Here is a 19071-nt window from a genome sequence, read left to right as displayed (position 1 = left end):
TGATCGCCTGCTGTGTGAAAACACACAGCAGCTATCAGGTCTGAATTAGCCCCGTAGAGGGGGGAATTCAATTGTTTGAAAAGTTGGTTGGGTGTCTGTTATTTTCTTGTCTATTAGATAGGAAAAAACAGATACCCAACTGACTTTCCAAACAATTAAATTTCACCCAGTGAGTGTAAATATCAGTTATATTATGCACATTATTCAGCTGTGTTATACACAGTCTGTGATATACTGTATATCAATGTCATATGTTGGCTTTACTTGCTTTTTAAAGAACATTTTTGCAACTCACCATTTTTTTTTTAATAGAGTATTTTTTATTTCGAAGGAGAACAGTTTGTACACAGAAAATGCATAGCAGGAACATATCATGTACAGCAGGGCTGGCCAAACCAGTCCTCAAGATCTACCAACAGTTCACATTTTCCAGACCACCTAGCTAGTACACAGGTGTAGTCATTACCAATTAAGATGTGCTGCATTCATTCCTAACTGACAAGCCTACAGATCTCCAGGAGGCCTGGAAAACATGACCTGTTGGTAGATCTCGAGGACTGGTTTGGCCAGCCCTGATGTACAGCATGACAGGGCAGCTCTGGAAAAACAACATTCACTTTCGGCATAACATCATACCATGCCAATGTCAAAGGAGCATGTATGTACACATAGTTATTTATATCAAATAAACTTGCATAATCAGTACATTTATGTAAACAAAAACCGCATTAGACTTTTTACCATTAGAACATTTACTAACAACCAACCGAAAAGAAAACTCACAAAGAAAAAAGGGAAGAAGAGACACAAAGAAAAACTCTGAGCCTTACCCTGTCTAACAGAGCACAAATCTAAACTCCTACTCAAGGCACATCGGATGAGAAGGAAGCATATAGCACAAAATTGCAAATTAGCGAATCAGGGGCCTGATAACATCCCTACAACCATTAAATCGCAGAGTCTGGTAAGGAGTATATGGATTCCATCCATGGAGACCAAATTCTTTCAAATTTAGCAGAGGCATTATGTTTCATATAAATGTATCGTTCCTTAAAAACAGTGTCGTTTACTAGGACTTTAAGAGCAGAGATCGAAGGGCCACTGGGGGCCATCCATAGCCTTGCGATGCACACCTTCGCCAAGGCACATATATTGCGAGCATATAGGCCTTCTGGACTGGATACAAAACCAGAGCATCCCATCCCCAGAATACAAAATTGTGGGGTAAGCATGGCGTCCGCCACTCCCGTGTTCTCCAGAACCGACCTGACCCCCGACCAGAAGGCCCGCAGCAACGGGCAGTCCCAAATGAGGTGCCAAAAAGTACCCACAGCCACCCCACATTTAGGGCAGTCACCCGATCGACCACCCCCGAATCTAGCCAGTCTAATCGGGGTCATATACGTTCTATGCAAAAGGAAGTATTGTATTTGTTGATACCTAATGGATTTGGTAAACGTGCTCGTATTTTCTAAAGCAAGGGTGCAGTTCTCTTCAGTTATGTGGCCCAGATCCTCCTCCCATTTGCCACGGAGACGTATCAAAGGGTCTATATGGAGTTTAGCGAGAAGATAACCATATGCAAGGGAAATCATCTTAACTCGACCCAACGTACTTACAAAGGTCTTAATGGGAAATGGAAGGATCTTAGGGGGAGAACTAGCGAATTGGGACTGTAGAGCATGTCTAAGTTGAAGGTATCTAAAAAAATAGGAGTTCGGTAAGTCAAACTCATCCTTAAATTGTTGGAAGGATTTTAGTGTTGTATCCGTATAGAGGTGAGTTATAGAAACCACTGATTTAGGAGCCCAAACCTCCCTCCCCTCGAGCGCATGCAGTTCAGGGAGCCATTTAGAGTACCAGAGGGGGGTGTCTGGGTCCAATCCGTCAAATTTCAAAAGGTCCCTTAGGGCCTGCCAAACCTTCACGGCCTGAAATATAATTGGGGAAAGAAACCGGGCCATGCTCCCACTCAACAACACCTGCAGGGGAGATAGGTCAGGGAAGTAACATTGAATAAACACCCAGTGTAGAGAAGTGACACCAGTATCCTGCACCCATGCACTAATATGAGTCAGCTGAGCGGCATAATAATACATTTGAAAATTAGGTAAAGCCAGACCACCGTCGCAGCGCAGCCTGGTGAGAGTATTCAGCTGTATTCTAGGACGTTTGTTAGCCCATATTAAAGAAGACAAGACACTATTCAGTTTCCTAAAGAAGGATGGACGAATGTACACAGGGGATTGAAGAATAATATACAGAATCTTAGGTAATATTATCATTTTAACAAGGCTGACCCTGCCAGATACAGTCAATGGAAGCTTACACCAAGTCCTAGATTTACGAGCAACCTGTTGCATGATCGGATCAAGATTCAAAGGTGTAAAGTCAGAGGGGTCATTGGTTACCTGAATCCCGAGATATTTAAATTTTGCCGTCCAACATAGCGGCAGGGAGATTTTAGGAACAACAGGAAGGGGGGCCTATCACAGGCATAATGTAGGATTTAGACCAGTTGATATGAAGGCCTGAATACGCCCCGAACTCCTCGATCAATTGCAACAAAGTAGGCATAGACCTGGTGTAATCTTGCAAAAACAACAGCATGTCGTCAGCGTAAAGAGCAATCTTACCCTCCCGAGGGCCGGTATGGATTCCTACGATACCCGGGTGGCAACTCACCATTTTTAATATCGTTTTTAAAAAGTTATATGCCATATTACTGCACATATAAATTAATATTGAATCTTGTGTAATGAGAAAACATTGCTGTCTTGGGCAAGGAAGGCGTTAATTAAATGAACATCCGCTGACATCAACACACCATACTTACAAAATAAAGTCAATATTAGAACAAGGAAATTAATAGTGCGACTGCAAAGCAGAAGCAATCAATGACGACTGTTGAAAAGGTAAACAACTTCAAAAGCATGATGACAAGTTAATTAGCATTGCGTAGGATATATTTTGTCTTTAGAAAAATGCAAATTTTTGCATGTTATTGTTCGGTATAAAGATATTTCCGTCTGCTTAGACCTAGGCCCCGTTTCTGATATTAATGGTTTGCTGAAGCACTGTACGTTGCAAACAAATTATTTATTTACAAACTTGTAATACACATGTTCCAAGCTGCAGTTTTAGAAGACATCTGCCACATGGATTAGTCCAAATTATGTTGTTTTTACATTTTTCTATGTAGAATAAGGTTCTCTCATGAAGTTCCCCATGCCTTCTATTATCTATCCCAGCCTTGCAGGACATCTAGCAAGTAACTCAGGAATTTACCAGTGTGAAATGATGGTTTCAAGAGTTAAAATAGCAAAGCAATGAGTTGTCTGAATGCCTGTGCTTGTGTTAGTGTCAGTTTCCTACTATATGAGTGTATATGAAAATGAGTTTTTTTCCACAGGTATGTAAAACCTTGTTTTTTCCCCCCAGTGCTGAGAAATACAGGCAGGAATTTATCCATAATGCAATACCATCAGGGAGGCGTTTGATTATCTCCAATTTTTTTCTGCAGCAGTACAATGACCCCAAACATACAGCCAATGTCATTAAGAACTATCTTCAGCGTAAAGAAAAACAAGGAGTACTGGAAGTAATGATATAGCCCCCACAGAGCCCGGATCTCAACATTATCGCGTCTGTCTGGGATTACATGAAGAGACAGAAGGATTTGAGCAAGCCTACATCCACAGAAGATCTATGGTTAGTTCTCCAAGATGTTTGTAACAACCTCCCTGCCAAAAACTATGTGCAAGTGTACCTAGAAGAATTGATGCTGTTTTGAAGGCAAAGGGTGGTCACACCAAATATTGGGCCTGATTCAGACCTGATCACTGCTGTGCATTTTCACAAAGCGGGCGATCAGGTCCTAACTGTGCATGCGTATGCACATGTGCATGCACATGCGCATGTGCGTTGGACAACAACAAAGGGCATCGCCGGTCAGCGACAGGATAGTATGAAAATTTCATTTGTACGGGCGTTCCCAAGGTGATTAACAGGAAGAGGCCGTTTGTGGGTGGTAACTGAGCGTTTATTGGGAGTGTCCGGAAAAATGCAGGCGTGTCCAAGCATTTTCAGGGAGGTGTCTGACGTCAGCTCCGGCCCTGATCAGCCTGTTCTGATCGCACTGTAGGAGTAAGTCATGGGCTGTGCAGAGACTGCACACATTGGATTTTTGCAGTTCAGCGTACATATAGGATTGCACACTTGCACAGACGAATTTACACCCCCCCTGGGGCGGCGACTATCTGAACGAACGCAGGACAGCAATGTTAGCAGCCCAGCTATCAGGTCTGAATCACCCCCATTGATTTAATTTAGATTTCTCTTACGTCTTCTTACATCCTAGGGGATACTGGGAATCTATTTAGTACCATGGGGTATAGATGGGTCCACTAGGAGCCATGGGCACTATAGAAGTTTGATTGTGTGGGCTGGCTCCTCCCTCTATGCCCCTCCTACCAGACTCAGTTTAGAAAATGTGCCCGGAGGAGCCGGTCACGTCCCTGGAAGCTCCTGAAGAGTTTTACACATTTATTTTTAAAGTTTGTTATTTTCAGGCAGGACAGGACTGCCTGCTTCGTGGGACTTAAAGGGGGAGAACGGCCCTACCCCACTAAGGGTTAATGGTCCCTTTCCCCGCTGACAGGACGCTAGCTCCTGGGGGAACTATTTGCAAGCCCCACCATGGTGAGCGTACATTCCCACAGAGTGGTGAGTACTAAGCCGGTGTCCCGGTTAGCGTGTCACCGGCCATTATGGCGGCATGAGGGTACGGAGACGCACAGCTTCTACACGGGGCTGACTGAGTCTCCTGACTAAGTACACTGTAGTGTTACAGTACCCAGACTGGCACCAGCCATAAAAGGGCAATGTCTCCATTTTATGCACACAGACACATAAGCCAGTATAAAGAAGAGCGGGAAGACCGTGCACCATTGAAGGGGCGGGGCTTCGTTATGAGCGGATCAAGCAGCTCACAAACGCCATTTTCCCTACTGCAGCTGACACAGACGCTGACTGACAGGGACGCGCAGCTCCCCTGGAAAGCCTCCAGTTTATCTCAGCGGTACCAGGGGGTTATAGCAGGGGGGGAGCGGTATACTAGTGTACTAAGTCCCTAATCTAGGTACTTAGTCTGCAACCCGGTTAAGCTTAGCATTAGCAATAAGGGCACCGTGTGCTGGTTCCATACTCTCTCTGTGTCTCACTGGAAGGCTCTTTGTGGGTTAATTGTGCTTTTAACCTGTGTGTACTGCAGTATATCAGGCAAAGAGTGTATTTCATGTAAGGCACAGTGGTCCTCTTCTCCAGGGGGTTCACTAGTGTGTACTCAGTGTTGTATCCCTTCCCAGGCTAATGGTGCAGAACCAGTATGGCTGGACTCCATTAGGGGAAAGATTTCCACCATTTCTACAAAATTATCTCATAATGAGAAAGAGACGCAATACGTAAGGTAGTCTATGGATGAGTTTATGAAAAAGGACTCAGTACCCAGACCAGCATCTCAGTCCTCTACCATTTGGCGCAGAGTGGTGACGTCATCGCGCATCAGCGCGACGCACGTCAGTGTTGTCATAGAAACCCGGCCACTGTAAACAAAACAAGAGAACGTTGTCCCACAATCATGAGACTAAGCACATAATCAATAGAAGGTAAACATATTACCAGAGCAAAATACATCATGAATCAAGCATACCAGTTCTAAACACATAGCAACAAGATAAATTGACATGTCTTACATAATCGCATCGAGTCACAGTATAACGATGCCACTCAAATGTCGCCATGGCAACCTGGCCAAAGGATGGGTAGCAAACATGCCGAATAGAGGCAGCCCCGATATCATGGCGACATGAGTGCCATCGTCATGAACTGGAAAAAACCCCACCAGAGATTTCCATATAGTTATAGAGATGAATAAACAACATAATGCCTTAGGAAAACGTAGAAAAAGTAATGGCATCGTTCAGACCCTTAGGGCTAATTACATTCAGGCGAAAAATCCATTCAGCCTCTCTTTTTAGCAAAAGGGCATTACGATCACCGCCCCTACGTAACGGGGGTATGTGGTTGATCATTCTGTATCTCAAACTATTTAATGGGTGCTTAGCCAATAAAAAATGCTGCGCCACTGGTTGCTCGCTAGAGCCGCTATTAATGGCAAGGCGTATGGCAGAGCGGTGTGCCCCCATCCTTTCTTTAAATTTTCTCTGTGTTTTTCCTAAATAGGATAACCCGCAAGGACAGAGTAGTTGGTAAACAACATAAGAGCTTTCACAGGTCAAGTGAAAGCGAATTTTATACCTAGTGCCCAAATGTGGGTGACAAAAAGTGTCCCCCGGAATAAGGAAGCTACATGTAGTGCAAGGGCACTTGAAGCACCCATTCTGTCTCTTAGCCAAAAAATTCCTACTATCACTGGTTTTGTCAACTGCAATATCTGTTTTGACCAGCAAGTCTCTCAGATTTTTAGGACGTGAGTAGCATGTCATTAATGAAGTATTGACCAACCCTAAATCTGCATCTGATGTAATGATAGGCCATAATTTTTTTGAAATTTGATTAACTTTAGGTGAATGAGTATTAAATTTATTAACCCAATGTAATCTGTTAGGCTTCTGTTTTGGAGTCTGTTTCAATAATAGCTTATGTCTATCTAAAGACATCGCTTTATTTTTGGCCGTGAGTAACGAATTTAGGTGATAACCCCTATTAAGGAATTTATCAATTAACCAATCGATCTGATCAGATGCTTTTGATAGATCACTATTGATTCTAATAATGCGGACCATCTGTGAAAAAGGTAACCCCATTTTAAGGTTCACTGGATGACAACTCTGGAAGTGAAGGAGAGAATTCCTATCGGTATCTTTGGAAAATAAGGTGGTCGTGATATTACCCTCATGTATGCTGATTTTGACATCAAGAAACTTAATATCAGACTGACTCATCTCGAACGTTAATTTAACCGGTGAGTCAGATGCATTATGAGCCTCAAGCAATGATCTCAACTCAATTTCAGACCCCAACCAGATCAACAACAGATGAAAATGATTTTTCCACATCAAACATATAAGTATTAGCATAACTGGGGGCCACAGAAGACCCCATGGCACACCCAGTTATTTGAAGAAAAAACGTATTATCAAACATAAAGAAATTTCTCTTTAAGACCAATTCCAACATTTGTAATAAGCAATCAATATGGATCTCAGAATGTTGATTATATTGCAATAGCAGGTCTCTAACTGCAGCAATTCCTTCCACATGGGGGATCACAGTATAGAGGCTAGATACATGTGTATATATGTATGCACATGGATATATATGTACTATAATTAAAATAAAGTAAACTTTTATTGCACTTACAAGTGCCACCAGGAAGACAGCAGGCTGCAGAGGACACTAGACAGTCATTAATAATACTCATGCAGCTAAAAAAAAAAAAAAAAAAAAATTTTTTTTTTTTTTTTTTTTAGTGGAGGGGGGTTTCTGGGTACTCGGAAACCCCCCCTGGGTGCGCCACTGGGTGGGAGCCCGGCTAAAATTCTTCAGTCACATCTGGACAGGATCATGCCAGGATTCCTGAGTCATAGACCTTATATCCCAGGGCTACAGACTGGAGTTCCAGGAGCTCCCACCTCACAGATTCTTTAAATCAGGCTTACCAGTTTCACAAGATGAGAGAGTAAACTTACACGACGCCATTCAAAAACTGTTACAGACCCAGGTCATTGTTCCAGTTCCACCTCATCTACAAAACAAGGGTTACTATTCCAGCTTGTTTGTAGTTCCGAAACCAGACTGTTAGGTAAGACCGATTCTGAACCTCAAGTCATTGAACCCATACTTATAAGTGTTCAAATTCAAGATGGGGTCATTGAGAGTGGTAATCTCAGGTCTGGAGGAGGGGGAATTCCTAGCGTCTCTGGATGTCAAGGATGCGTACCTTCACATTTCGATCTGGCCGCCTCATCAGGCTTATCTACGTCCCTGCCATTTGGTCTCTTCATGGCACCGAGGGTGATGGCAGAGATGATGATGTTGCGCCGCAGACAGGGAGTGAACATAGTTCCGTACTTGGAAGATCTTCTGATAAAGGCACCGTCCAAGGAACAGCTGTTGGAGAACATTACCCTCTCAACCACCTGGATCATGGGTGGATTCTGAACCTGCCAAAATCTCACCTAGAACCAATGCAGAGACTTCAGTTCCTGGAATGATACTGGACACAGAGTCTCAGAAAGTATTAATTCCTTTGGAAAAGGCAGTGGTAATCCAGTCAATGGTTCGGGCCATCTTGAAGCCGACCCTAATCTCAGCAATTCGGTATGGAAAGGTTTCATGCTAGGCCCTTCCAGCTCGATATGTTGGAAAAATGGTCCAGATCGCATCTTCACATGCACCAGCGGATTCGTCTGTCACCAAAAGCCAGGATCTTCCTCCTGTGGTGGCTACAGGCTCAGTTCAGGATTTAGAATTGGATTCTGCTAACCATAGACACAAGCCTCAGAGGTTGGGGAACAGTCACCCAGGGGGTACAGTTTCAGGTAAGATGGTCAAGTCAGGAAGTCATCCTTCCAATAGACACCCTGGAACTCAGGGCTATCTACAACGCCCTTTTGCAGACCTCATCTCTTCTTCAGAATCAGGCCATTCAGGTCCAGTCGGACAATGTGATGGTGGTAATATACATAAACCGACAGGACGGAATGGAAAGCAGAGCCGCAATGTCAGAGGTGTCAAGAATTCTCCTCTGGGTGGAAAAATACGCTGTGGCGTTGTCGGCGATCTTCATTCCGGGAGTAGACAACTGGGAAGCAGGCTTCATCAGCAGACACAATCTGCACCCGGGCGAATGGGGTCTCCCCCCGAGGTGTTCCGGTGGTTAACACATCAGTGGGGGTATCCACAAATCGACATGATGGCCTCTCGACTCAACAAGAAGCTCAAGCGGTATTGTTCCAGGTCCAGGGACTGACAGGCAGTAGCAGTAGACGCCCTGACAACTCCGTGGGTGTACAAAAAAGAAGGATTTTTGATCCTGCACCGACCTAGATTCAAAACTACATAGGTAATCTTATAGGGGCCAGAGATGGACAATAATGCTAGATTTTAGCAATTGCTATGCGTCCGTGTGGCGGTGCGCCCAGAGTCAAAAAAAGGGGGGATATACGTACGAAAAGAGAAAAGTATGACTCTTGTTTGGGCGCACTCTTGTGGTAAACTAGATGTTAATTAACAAGTAATGTGTCTGAAAATTAATGATGAAGTCTTTATTGTCTACACTTTAAAATGCAAGGGGACTAAACACAACAAGTTAAACATAACACTCCCGTGGATATGCCGACTGGAGAAATAGGTCTCCCAAAATAAAGGAATGTCCAGATCTTAATTATACCTGGATAAGTGCATATTGGAAGATAGCCACATATTAAGCTGCTTCCATCTGCCCAAGATCTGTGCAAACTGTGTTTGAATTGAAGTAGCCCTAAATTGGGTTACATTCGTGAGTGGGAGAACCCACACACTAGGTAACACTTCTAACAATTAACCACTGTAATTAATGAAAAGAATAATGAATAGAAATAAATGGGTAAGAGGATGAAGTATAAGTGGTGATACTGCTGTTGGTGTGGTTTCCACAGGGAAGATAGCCTCCCTACTTCACTGGGTATTCCCTAGAGGTCACCCGTCTAGGTACTGACCCAGCCCACCTCCGTTTAGCTTCCAAGATCGGACGAGATTGGGTGTGAACGTAGGGGTATGGTATTAGGAAGGTTTGACCCTGTAGCACCAATGAGAGTGCACCGAAACGGGAGGATGGATTCCTCCACGGAAAGGAAATGCTAAGAATGCGTGGAGAAAAGAGTAGTAGTAGATAAATAAGTGTGAATCTGCTGTCCACGTTAGACTGAAGAGACGTGTCTCCTGAGGGGACACGCTCCCCTGAATCGTGGATGAGAGTTCACAGAAGGAAGAACAGCAAGAAGAAAAAATATGGCAAGGATAAACGGAAAGTAATTACAATTAGATTGTTATATAAGATTACAGTGGGTCCCTTTGAATCCTCTCTTGTTTGGATTCTAATAAATCCTGATTCAAAAAATATATAGATCACTGTGACAGGTATACCGGCTGGTGTACTTGTTTCCTCCCATTCCTCTGATCCCAAGAATTCTAAAAAGAATAAAAAGGGAAAAGGTTCAAGCAATCCTCATTGCTCGTGGCCTGGTATGCGGATCTTCTCGAGATCGAAGATCCGTGGCCTCTGCCTCTTCGAGAGGATCTTCTGCAGCATGGGCCGTTCGTCTAAGGTTGATTCTAACCAGGAGAGGGATTACTGACAAGGTCATCCCGACTATGATCCAAGCCAGAAAGGGGGTACCGTCTAAACATTACCATCGTATTTGGAAGAAATATGTCTCTTGGTGTGAGAGCAGACAATAGTCTGCTGTGGAATTTCATCTGGGATGTTTCCTGCTTTTTCTGCAATCGGGAGTGGTTGTGGGCCTACGCCTAGGCTCCATTAAAGTTCAGATTTCGACGTTGTCTATTTTCTTTCAGAAACAATTGGCTTCTATCCCTGAGATCCAGACGTTCTTGAAAGGTGTTCTGCACTTACAACCTCCCTTTGTGCCTCATACAGCACCTTGGGATCTTAATTTGGTACTGCAGTTCCTTCAATCAGACTGGTTTGAACCGTTGCAGGAGGTAGCCGTTAAGTACCTTACATGGAAGACCGTCACACTATTGGCCTTGGTTTCAGCAAGATGTGTGACGGAGATGGGGGCGTTGTCTCACAAGAGCCCCTACTTAATTTTGAATGAGGACAGAGCTGAACTCAGGACTCATCAGCAATTTCTTCCTAAGGTGGTGTCCGCGTTTCACATCAACCAACCTATTGTGGTTCCGGCTGTTACGGACGCCTCTGCTACTTCAAAGTCTTTGGATGTCATTAGGGCTTTGAAGGTATATGTGAAGAGAACGGCTCATCACAGGAAATCGGACTTGCTGTTCGTTCTTTAGGATCCCAATAAAATTGGGTGTCCTGCTTCAAAGCCGTCCATTGCACGCTGGATCATGCTCACTATCCAGCATGCTTATTCCACGGCAGGTTTGCCGATTCCGAAATCTGTTCAGGCCCACTCTACTAGGTCGGTGGATTTCTCTTGGGCGGCTGCCCGTGGTGTTTCGGCTTTTCAGCTCTGCCGAGCAGCTACTTGGTCGGGTTTGAACACGTTTGCTAAGTTTTACAAGTTCGATACTTTGGCTTCTGAGGACCTTCAGTTTGGTCAATCAGTTTTGCAGGTACCTCAGCACTCTCCCACCCAGTTTGGGAGCTTTGGTACTTCCCCATGGTACTAAAGGGATTCCCAGTATCCCCTAGGACGTAAGAGAAAATAGGATTGTTATTACCTACAGGTAAATCCTTTTCTCAGATTTTTTTTAAAGGGGCAATGGTTTTGCCTTGTAAGTGATTGCCCCTTTAAAAAATGTAAAGAATCCGGCCCCATATCTTGATACATCTCCCTTTGGGTGTGCAAAGTGCTGCTGGTGAGATCTACTCTCACATAGGTGGTCATTCCGAGTTGATCGCTAGCTGCTTTCGTTCGCAGCGCAGCGATCAGGCAAATATCCAGCAGTTCTGCGCATGCGTATGCGGCGCAATGCGCACGCGTATCGTTCTATTACAACGAACGATGTAGTTTCACACAAGGTCTAGTGAAGCTGACCGCAGAGTGATTGACAGGAAGTGGGTGTTTCTGGGTGTCAACTGACCGTTTTCAGGGAGTGAGCGGAAAACCGCAGGCGTGCCAGATAAAAACGCAGGCGTGGCTGGCCGAACGCAGGGCATGTTCGTGACGTCAAAAAAGGAACTAAATAGTCTGCATTGATCGCAAGCTAGGAGTAGGTCTGGAGCTACTCTGAAGCTGCACAAAATAATTTTGTAGCCGCTATGCGATCCTATCGTTCGCACTTCTGCTAAGCTAAGATACACTCCCAGAGGGCGGCGGCTTAGCGTTTGCACGGCTGCTAAAAGCAGCTAGCGAGCGAACAACTCGGAATGAGGGCCATAGCCAGGTTCTCTGCTCTTTTAAGTGTTGCTGACGTTAATTGATTACGTTCTGCTCAATCGCTGGTGAGCACATTCTGCTGTCGTTCCTGCAACATAAATACAATTACTGCAAGGCACCTCTCTGTTTCTCTGTGTGCCGACTATTACTAAAAAATCCTGGGGTTGATGTATGAAGCAGTGAAAAGCAGAGAAGTGTATCAGTGGAGAAGTTGCCCATAGCAATCAATCAGCATCTACCTATAATTTTATGGAATGCACTTGATAAATGCTTCCTCAATGCTGATTGATTGCAGCTATGGGCAACTTTTCCACTAGTCCACTTCTCCACTCTTTTCACTGCTTGATATTCTGTATCTACGTCAATGTGTGCTAATGCCTAAGATAACAAGCTTCCTTGAGGAGAGAGGGGGATAGAGAGAGGGATGCCGGTGAAATGTCTTTCATACAACGGTGGCATTCCATAAGTTAATGATGTTTATAAGTTAAATGTTATCAGTTGTACATAGTATTCTAACTTTTCATTTGCTGGCTACTTTGTCAGTCATCTTCATTTACCAGTCGTTTTGCTAGGCACATTTCCTATTCATTTCTTAACCTCTGGCGGAACTATCGAGTACTGGGTCCAGTTGCAAACATACAGTATGCTTTGGGCAGCCACAACATGCCTCCCCCCATCCCAGTAAAGAAGAATAAGGTGGTTACGTTGATGCAATGAGTGCCAGTGGCTGTGCTCACTCCACAGCAGCATTTTCCCCACATGTCCCCCTTGTGTGCCCCAAATGCCCCCAGTGTCTCACTGACATGCCTCCTCCACAGTAACGTGTTCCCCACTACACAACATCACTGAATTATGGGGGGTCATTCCGAGTTGATCGCTAGATAAAAATGTTCGCAGCGATTAAGTGAAAAAGCGGCACTTCTGCGCATGAGTATGCGGCGCAATGCGCACACGCGACATACTTTCACAACAGCCGATGTAGTTTTACACAAGATCTAGCGAGGCTTTTCATTCACAATGTCCGCCGCAGAGTGATTGACAGGAAGGGGGCGTTTCTGGGTGTCAACTGACCGTTTTCAGGGAGTGTTCAGAAAAACGCAGGCGTGCCAGCAAAAATGCAGGTGTGGCTGGGAGAATGCATGGCGTGTTTGTGACGTCAAATCCGGAACTGAACAGTCTGAAGTGATCGCAAGCGCTGAGTCTGGAGCTACTCGGAAACTGCACAATTTTTTTTTGTAGCCGCTCTGCGGTCCTGTCGTTTGCACTTCTACTAAGCTAAAATACACTCCCAGTGGGAGGAGGCATAGCGTTTGCACGACTGCTAAAAACTGCTAGCGAGCGATTAACTCTGAATGACCCCCAATATGCCCACTATATGCTGTATTATGTTACATACTACATCACTGTACTACAGTCCCCTTACATGCTGCACTACATCATTCTACTACATACATACCCTTAAATGCTGCACTACATCACTACACCACATCCCCCTATACGCTACACTATATCACTACACTACATTCCCTTATATGCTGCACTACATTACTACACTACATCACCCTGTATGCTACACTACATCACTATACTACATCCCCTTACATGCAGCCCTACATCTCTACACTATACCCCCTCCAATATGCTGTACTACATCACTACACTACATTCCCTTATACACCGCACTACATCCCTACATTACATCCCCCTATATGCTACAAGACATCACTACACTACATCCCCTTGTATGCTGCCCTACATCACAACACTACAAACCTCCAATATGCTGTACTACCTCGCTATACTGCACTCCCATACCTCCCAACTGTCCCGATTTTCGTGGGACAGTTCCGTTTTTTGGGGACTGTCCCGCTGTCCCACCCACGGGCCGCAGTGTCCCGCGGTGGGGGGGGGGGCAGTTGGGAGGCTCTGTCTGTTGCTGCCCTGCTTAGCAGAGCAGCGTTGAAAAGACGCTGTGCGCATGCGCACAGCGTCTATTCAGGGGAGTCAGAGGGAGAGGGGGCATGCCAGCGGCTCACAGAGCGCTGGGCATGCCCCCTCAGTGATGAAAACGGGGCGTGGCTCGCGGGTCCTCCGTGAAGCCACGCCCCCTTTTATTAGGTCACACCCCTTTTTTGGGAGCGCGCGCGCAGCTTCGCCGCGTGTGTCCCTCTTTCAGGAAACACAAAGTTGGGAGGTATGCACTCCCCTATACACTGCACTACATCCATACACTACATCCCCCTCCAATACTCTGCATTATATCCCCCTAAATGCTATACTACATTACTACACTCCAATCCCACTAGCACTGCACTGTATCACTACACCCCCCTCCCTATACACAGCACTAAATCACTACAGCACACTATATGTAATTACTACGGTACACTACACTAAATCACTACAGTAAACTATAGTAAACTATAGTAAATCACTAGAGCAGAGACATTGAATTCCATCAAACCAAAGCAATTCCCTTTAACTAACAGAATTCCTTTTGTACAGAGATTTAATTCCAACAGTGACCAGTTGGTGAGACACACTGAACAGTTGTGGCCATTGGTCTCGACAGACCCAGATTTAAAAAATTTCTAGAACACGTCCGTAATGCCTAGTTTTACACGGAATAAAAACCTTAAAGACTGGCTGGTTAGAAATTATAATTCTGGCTATAAGTCAGTACTTTTTTCTGATAACTTTTTGAGGCGGAAACCTGGGTTCTATCAATGTATCGGTTGCATCACTTGTAGCTTTCTAGAGAGTGGAGATTCGTTTGCCCATCCTCATACGCTCAAACGGATCCCTATACGCCAGGTTCTCACATGTACAAGTACTCATGTGATATATTTTATCCGCTATCCTTGTGGTCTTTTCTATGTAGGAAAGACCACAAGGCAGTTTAAGGAACACATGAATATGCACCAGTGGTGTGCGGTGAGGTCAGTGGCTAGTGAGGCACTGCAGCCATAATGTCCGCCGAATCCTGCCGATGACCCCTACCACCGCGGAGCCAATGCCCGCTACTGCCTCTGAGCCGGTACCCGCTGCCACCGCCATTGGCTTACAAACTCGCCCACAATCAACTGACCCAGCCCTCCGCCACTAATTTCTATCTCAGTCCGATGCCGCCAATGCCCGCTGCCTGCTCATCATACTTGTGATATAGTGTACATTTTTATAGAAAAAAAAATAAAATTAGTGTTTGGGACTGGGAAGGGAGTGGGAGGAGGACATGAATGCAATTCTGTTGTCCAGGGCTTCCATTAACTTAATGGAGAAGGGTCTGAATGGGTTAAAAAAAATGCGTTGGGTCCCCCCTCCTAATTATAACCAGCCTCGGGCTCTTTGAGCCAGTCCTGGTTGTTTAAATACTGGGGAAAAAATTGGACAGGGTTCCCCGTATTTAAACAACCAGCACCGGGCTCTTAGTCCGGTCCTGGTTCCAAAAATACGGGGGACAAAAGATGTAGGGGTTCCCCTGTATTTTTAAAACCAGCACCGGGCTCCACTAGCCAGAGAGATAATGCCACAGCCGGGGGACACTTTTATATTGGTCCCTGCGGCCGTGGCATTATCCCCCCAACTAGTCACCTCTGGCCGGGGTACCCTGGAGGAGTGGGGACCCCTTAAATCAAGGGGTCCCCCCCTCCAGGCACCCAAGGGCCAGGGGTGAAGCCCGAGGCTGTCCCCAGCACCCCTGGGCGGTGGGTGCCGGGCTGATAGCCATGTGTGTAAAAAAAGAATATTGTTTTTTGTTGTGGAACTACAAGGCCCAGCAAGCCTCCCCCGCTTGCTGGTACTTGGAGAACCTCAAGTACCAGCAGGCGGGGAAATAATGGGCTCGCTGGTACCTGTAGTTCTACAACAACAAAAATACCCAAATAAAAACACAAACACACACACCGTGACAGTAAAATTTTATTAAAACACACTGACACACTCACACATACTTACCTACATCCCACGCCGGTCACGTCCACTTGTCCAGTAGAATCCAATAGGGTACCTGTAAAAATGAGAGAGATTACTTACCTACATCCCACGCCGATCACGTCCACTTGTCCAGTAGAATCCAAAGGGGTACCTGTAAAAATTAAAATTATACTTACATATGATCCACAGGAGGGGGGGAAAGAAGAGAGAGAGAGAGAAGAGAAAGAGAGAAAGGAGCAGAAGAGAAGAGAGACACGGAACTAACCTGCTGCTGCTGCAGCCGGCGGGAGGAGGACAGCCGCACAAGCCACCGCTGCTGCCTGTCAGGTGATCGGGAGCCGGGAGGACGGAGCCAGAGGGGGAGGACGGAGGGGGAGAGCTGCACACTCCGCAGGACCGCCGCCGCTGGTAAGGTGAGCGGGAGCCGGTGCAGGAGGACGGGAAGGGGGGCGCAGACACACTGCACACCGCTACTCCCGGCTATCATTAATGCCGGGACCCGCCGCCTCCAGCACCGCATGTGGGTGATTGGACAAGCGGATCCAGCCCTGGATCCGCTGTCCAATCACAGGTGCCTCGCTGACATGGGGGTGGTGTCCCTGTCAGCGAGGCACTTGTAACAGTGCCGCTTTCCCTAAGTTTTTTCATGGGCTTTTACAGCCCAGTGCTAGGCTCCGCCCCCCGCACTGTCCCGTTCCCATTATCCACGGGAGGCACCTGCTGTCAGTGCCTCCCAAACTGCTTTAAAGCAGTAAAATGATTAGGATTCAATAAAGAAGATACTTATGACACAGAATATGTGTCATAAGTATCTTCTTTTTATTATTTTAATAATTAATCACAGGGGAGACACTGCCTCCCCTGCCTCCCCTGACTGCACGTCCCTGATATGTACAGGTCGCCAATCCGTAAAGCCATAGAGGGTCAGGTGGCTGCACAGGAACAGCCGGTGGCACGCCACTTTAGGGAATACAAGCATTGATTGGCAATGTTACGTTACAAAATCATTGAGCAGGTGGAGAAAAGACTACGTGGTGGCGACAGGGATAGAGCCCTGTTACAATGGTGGATACATCGCCTGAACTCTGTATCCCCGCATGGAATAAATGAGAATTTTGGGCTAAATTGTTTTCTATAATAGTTTTTTGCAATAGTGCTTTAAAGTCATGAAGAATGGTCATAACGCTAGTCCTCAAAGCCATTGATAAGAGCGATTTCTTTGCAATCATCCTGTTATATAATATCAGAGGCGGATTGGCCATAGGGTCTACAGGGAAGATTCCCGGTGGGCCGACGCACCCGCGGGGCCTGTTTTGTTTGAGGACATGTGGTCCTTTTTATAGACATAATGAATAAGATGCAAAATAATTTGCATATATGAAAATTACTTTGCCACTTAGCCTGTGATTGCAGATGATCTAGTGTATGCTCTGTCTGCCTGCTTGGCTGACATATAAGATTGAGTGAATAGTGATTGGGATACGGTTGGTGTAATAAGCAAGAAAATATATCTTTCTAAAGAATGATATAGTTTCCTAAATTCTAAAGGTGTATCATATAATGTGCTCATAATATTTCATTTTATTTCTTTTTAACTTCCCCCTTGATGCTGGACATGCCCACTATCAGGAAAGTCTTGGGGGGAGGGTGCTGCTGCCATGGCCCATGGGTAGACATTACACCTCTGGTGCTGCCCAAGTGGGGCCACTAGTACAAGTTTTTCCAGGGCCGCTTTTTGTTCCCAATCCGCCCCTGTATAATATAACCTGTAATTTGTAAAATTGTGCTCAGCCATATGCTGCTAAATTACCCGTACAGTTGAAGTATATTTTAATCTATTTTTTGTCAGTGCCAAGGTCCGCTTTTGTATTTTAAATGTAATGCATAATTTGTTTATTTGTATCCTAGCGTTGAAAGGTGATGGGGTGCACGCCGGTGTGCGTGCATCGCCGGTGATGACGTCATCAGAAGGCGGCCGGCCCCCGGGACCTGGTGGCAGGAGGAGACGCTGATTTGGGCACTTGTGGTGAGATATAAAGGTATGTAATGTACTGTCTTTTTGATGTTTGATCCTGATGACGATTTATTAAAATCTAAACGTTTATCTGTGATCTGGCTGTTGTGAAGTATTGTGAGTGTCGCCCGCCTTCTCTACAGTATAATTTGGTGTCTTTACATTGAGGTGTGCACCTGGGACCCACTGGTAACAGCAAAGAGTGCCGGCCATTCTACTATATATATATATATATATATATATATATATAATTTTATTTTTATGTTTTTACTTTTATATCCCAGATAATAATTCAACTTGCAAATCATTGCTAATATTTTTCCTATATGTTTGTAAATATGGTGAATTAAACTGTAGGTACAAATGAAATGGACAAAACCTTTACATTGGCCTTGCTTACAAAGTGTTCTTACATTTTGTATTGAGGGGGTTATTCAGGTTTGTTAGCAAATCAAAAAAGCACACTAATGGGCAAAACCATATTGCACTGCAGGTGGGGCAGATGTAACATGTGCAGAGAGAGTTAGATTTGGGTGGGTAGTATTGTTTCTGTGCAGGGTAAATACTGGCTGCTTAATTTTGACACTGCAATGAAAATTTCAGTTTGAATACACCACACCCAAATCTAAGTCTCTGTACATGTTACATCTGCCCCACCTGCAGTCAGAGGCATAACTACAGGGGGTTGAGCAGGGCACGTGCCCTAGGCGCCGTAGCAGGCACAGCAGAGGGGGCATCATGCCCGCCCCCGCTATTGCACTGCTGCCACCACCCACGCCCATTTGTTCCCGCAGTATGAAGCTCCCTGCCTCTCTGCTGCTGCTACGTACTGGGAGGGAGCGGGACCGCAATGCCAGCATCACGCTCCCTGACCTCCCTGCCTCCCTCCTACTTATGCTGCTGCTGCATGCTGGGAGGGAGCGTGACCGCAATGCAAGCGTCACGCTTCCTGACCTCCCTGCCTCCCTCCTACTTGTGCTGCTGTGACACTTGCATTGAGGTCACGCTCCCTCCCAGCACGCAGCAGCAGTC

The 19071-nt window shown here is 45.5% G+C and overlaps 1 pseudogene; it reads right to left on the bottom strand.

Moving 5' to 3' along the window:
• Positions 1-9673: 9673 nt before the first annotated feature.
• LOC134944070 (5S ribosomal RNA) lies at positions 9674-9792 on the bottom strand (annotated as a pseudogene).
• Positions 9793-19071: the final 9279 nt, after the last annotated feature.

Source organism: Pseudophryne corroboree, chromosome 1 (genome assembly GCF_028390025.1).
Source record: "Pseudophryne corroboree isolate aPseCor3 chromosome 1, aPseCor3.hap2, whole genome shotgun sequence".
In the NCBI taxonomy this organism is placed as follows: domain Eukaryota; kingdom Metazoa; phylum Chordata; class Amphibia; order Anura; family Myobatrachidae; genus Pseudophryne; species Pseudophryne corroboree.
Note: the sequence above shows the minus strand (reverse complement) of the source record. Positions and strands in the feature narration are given on the sequence as shown.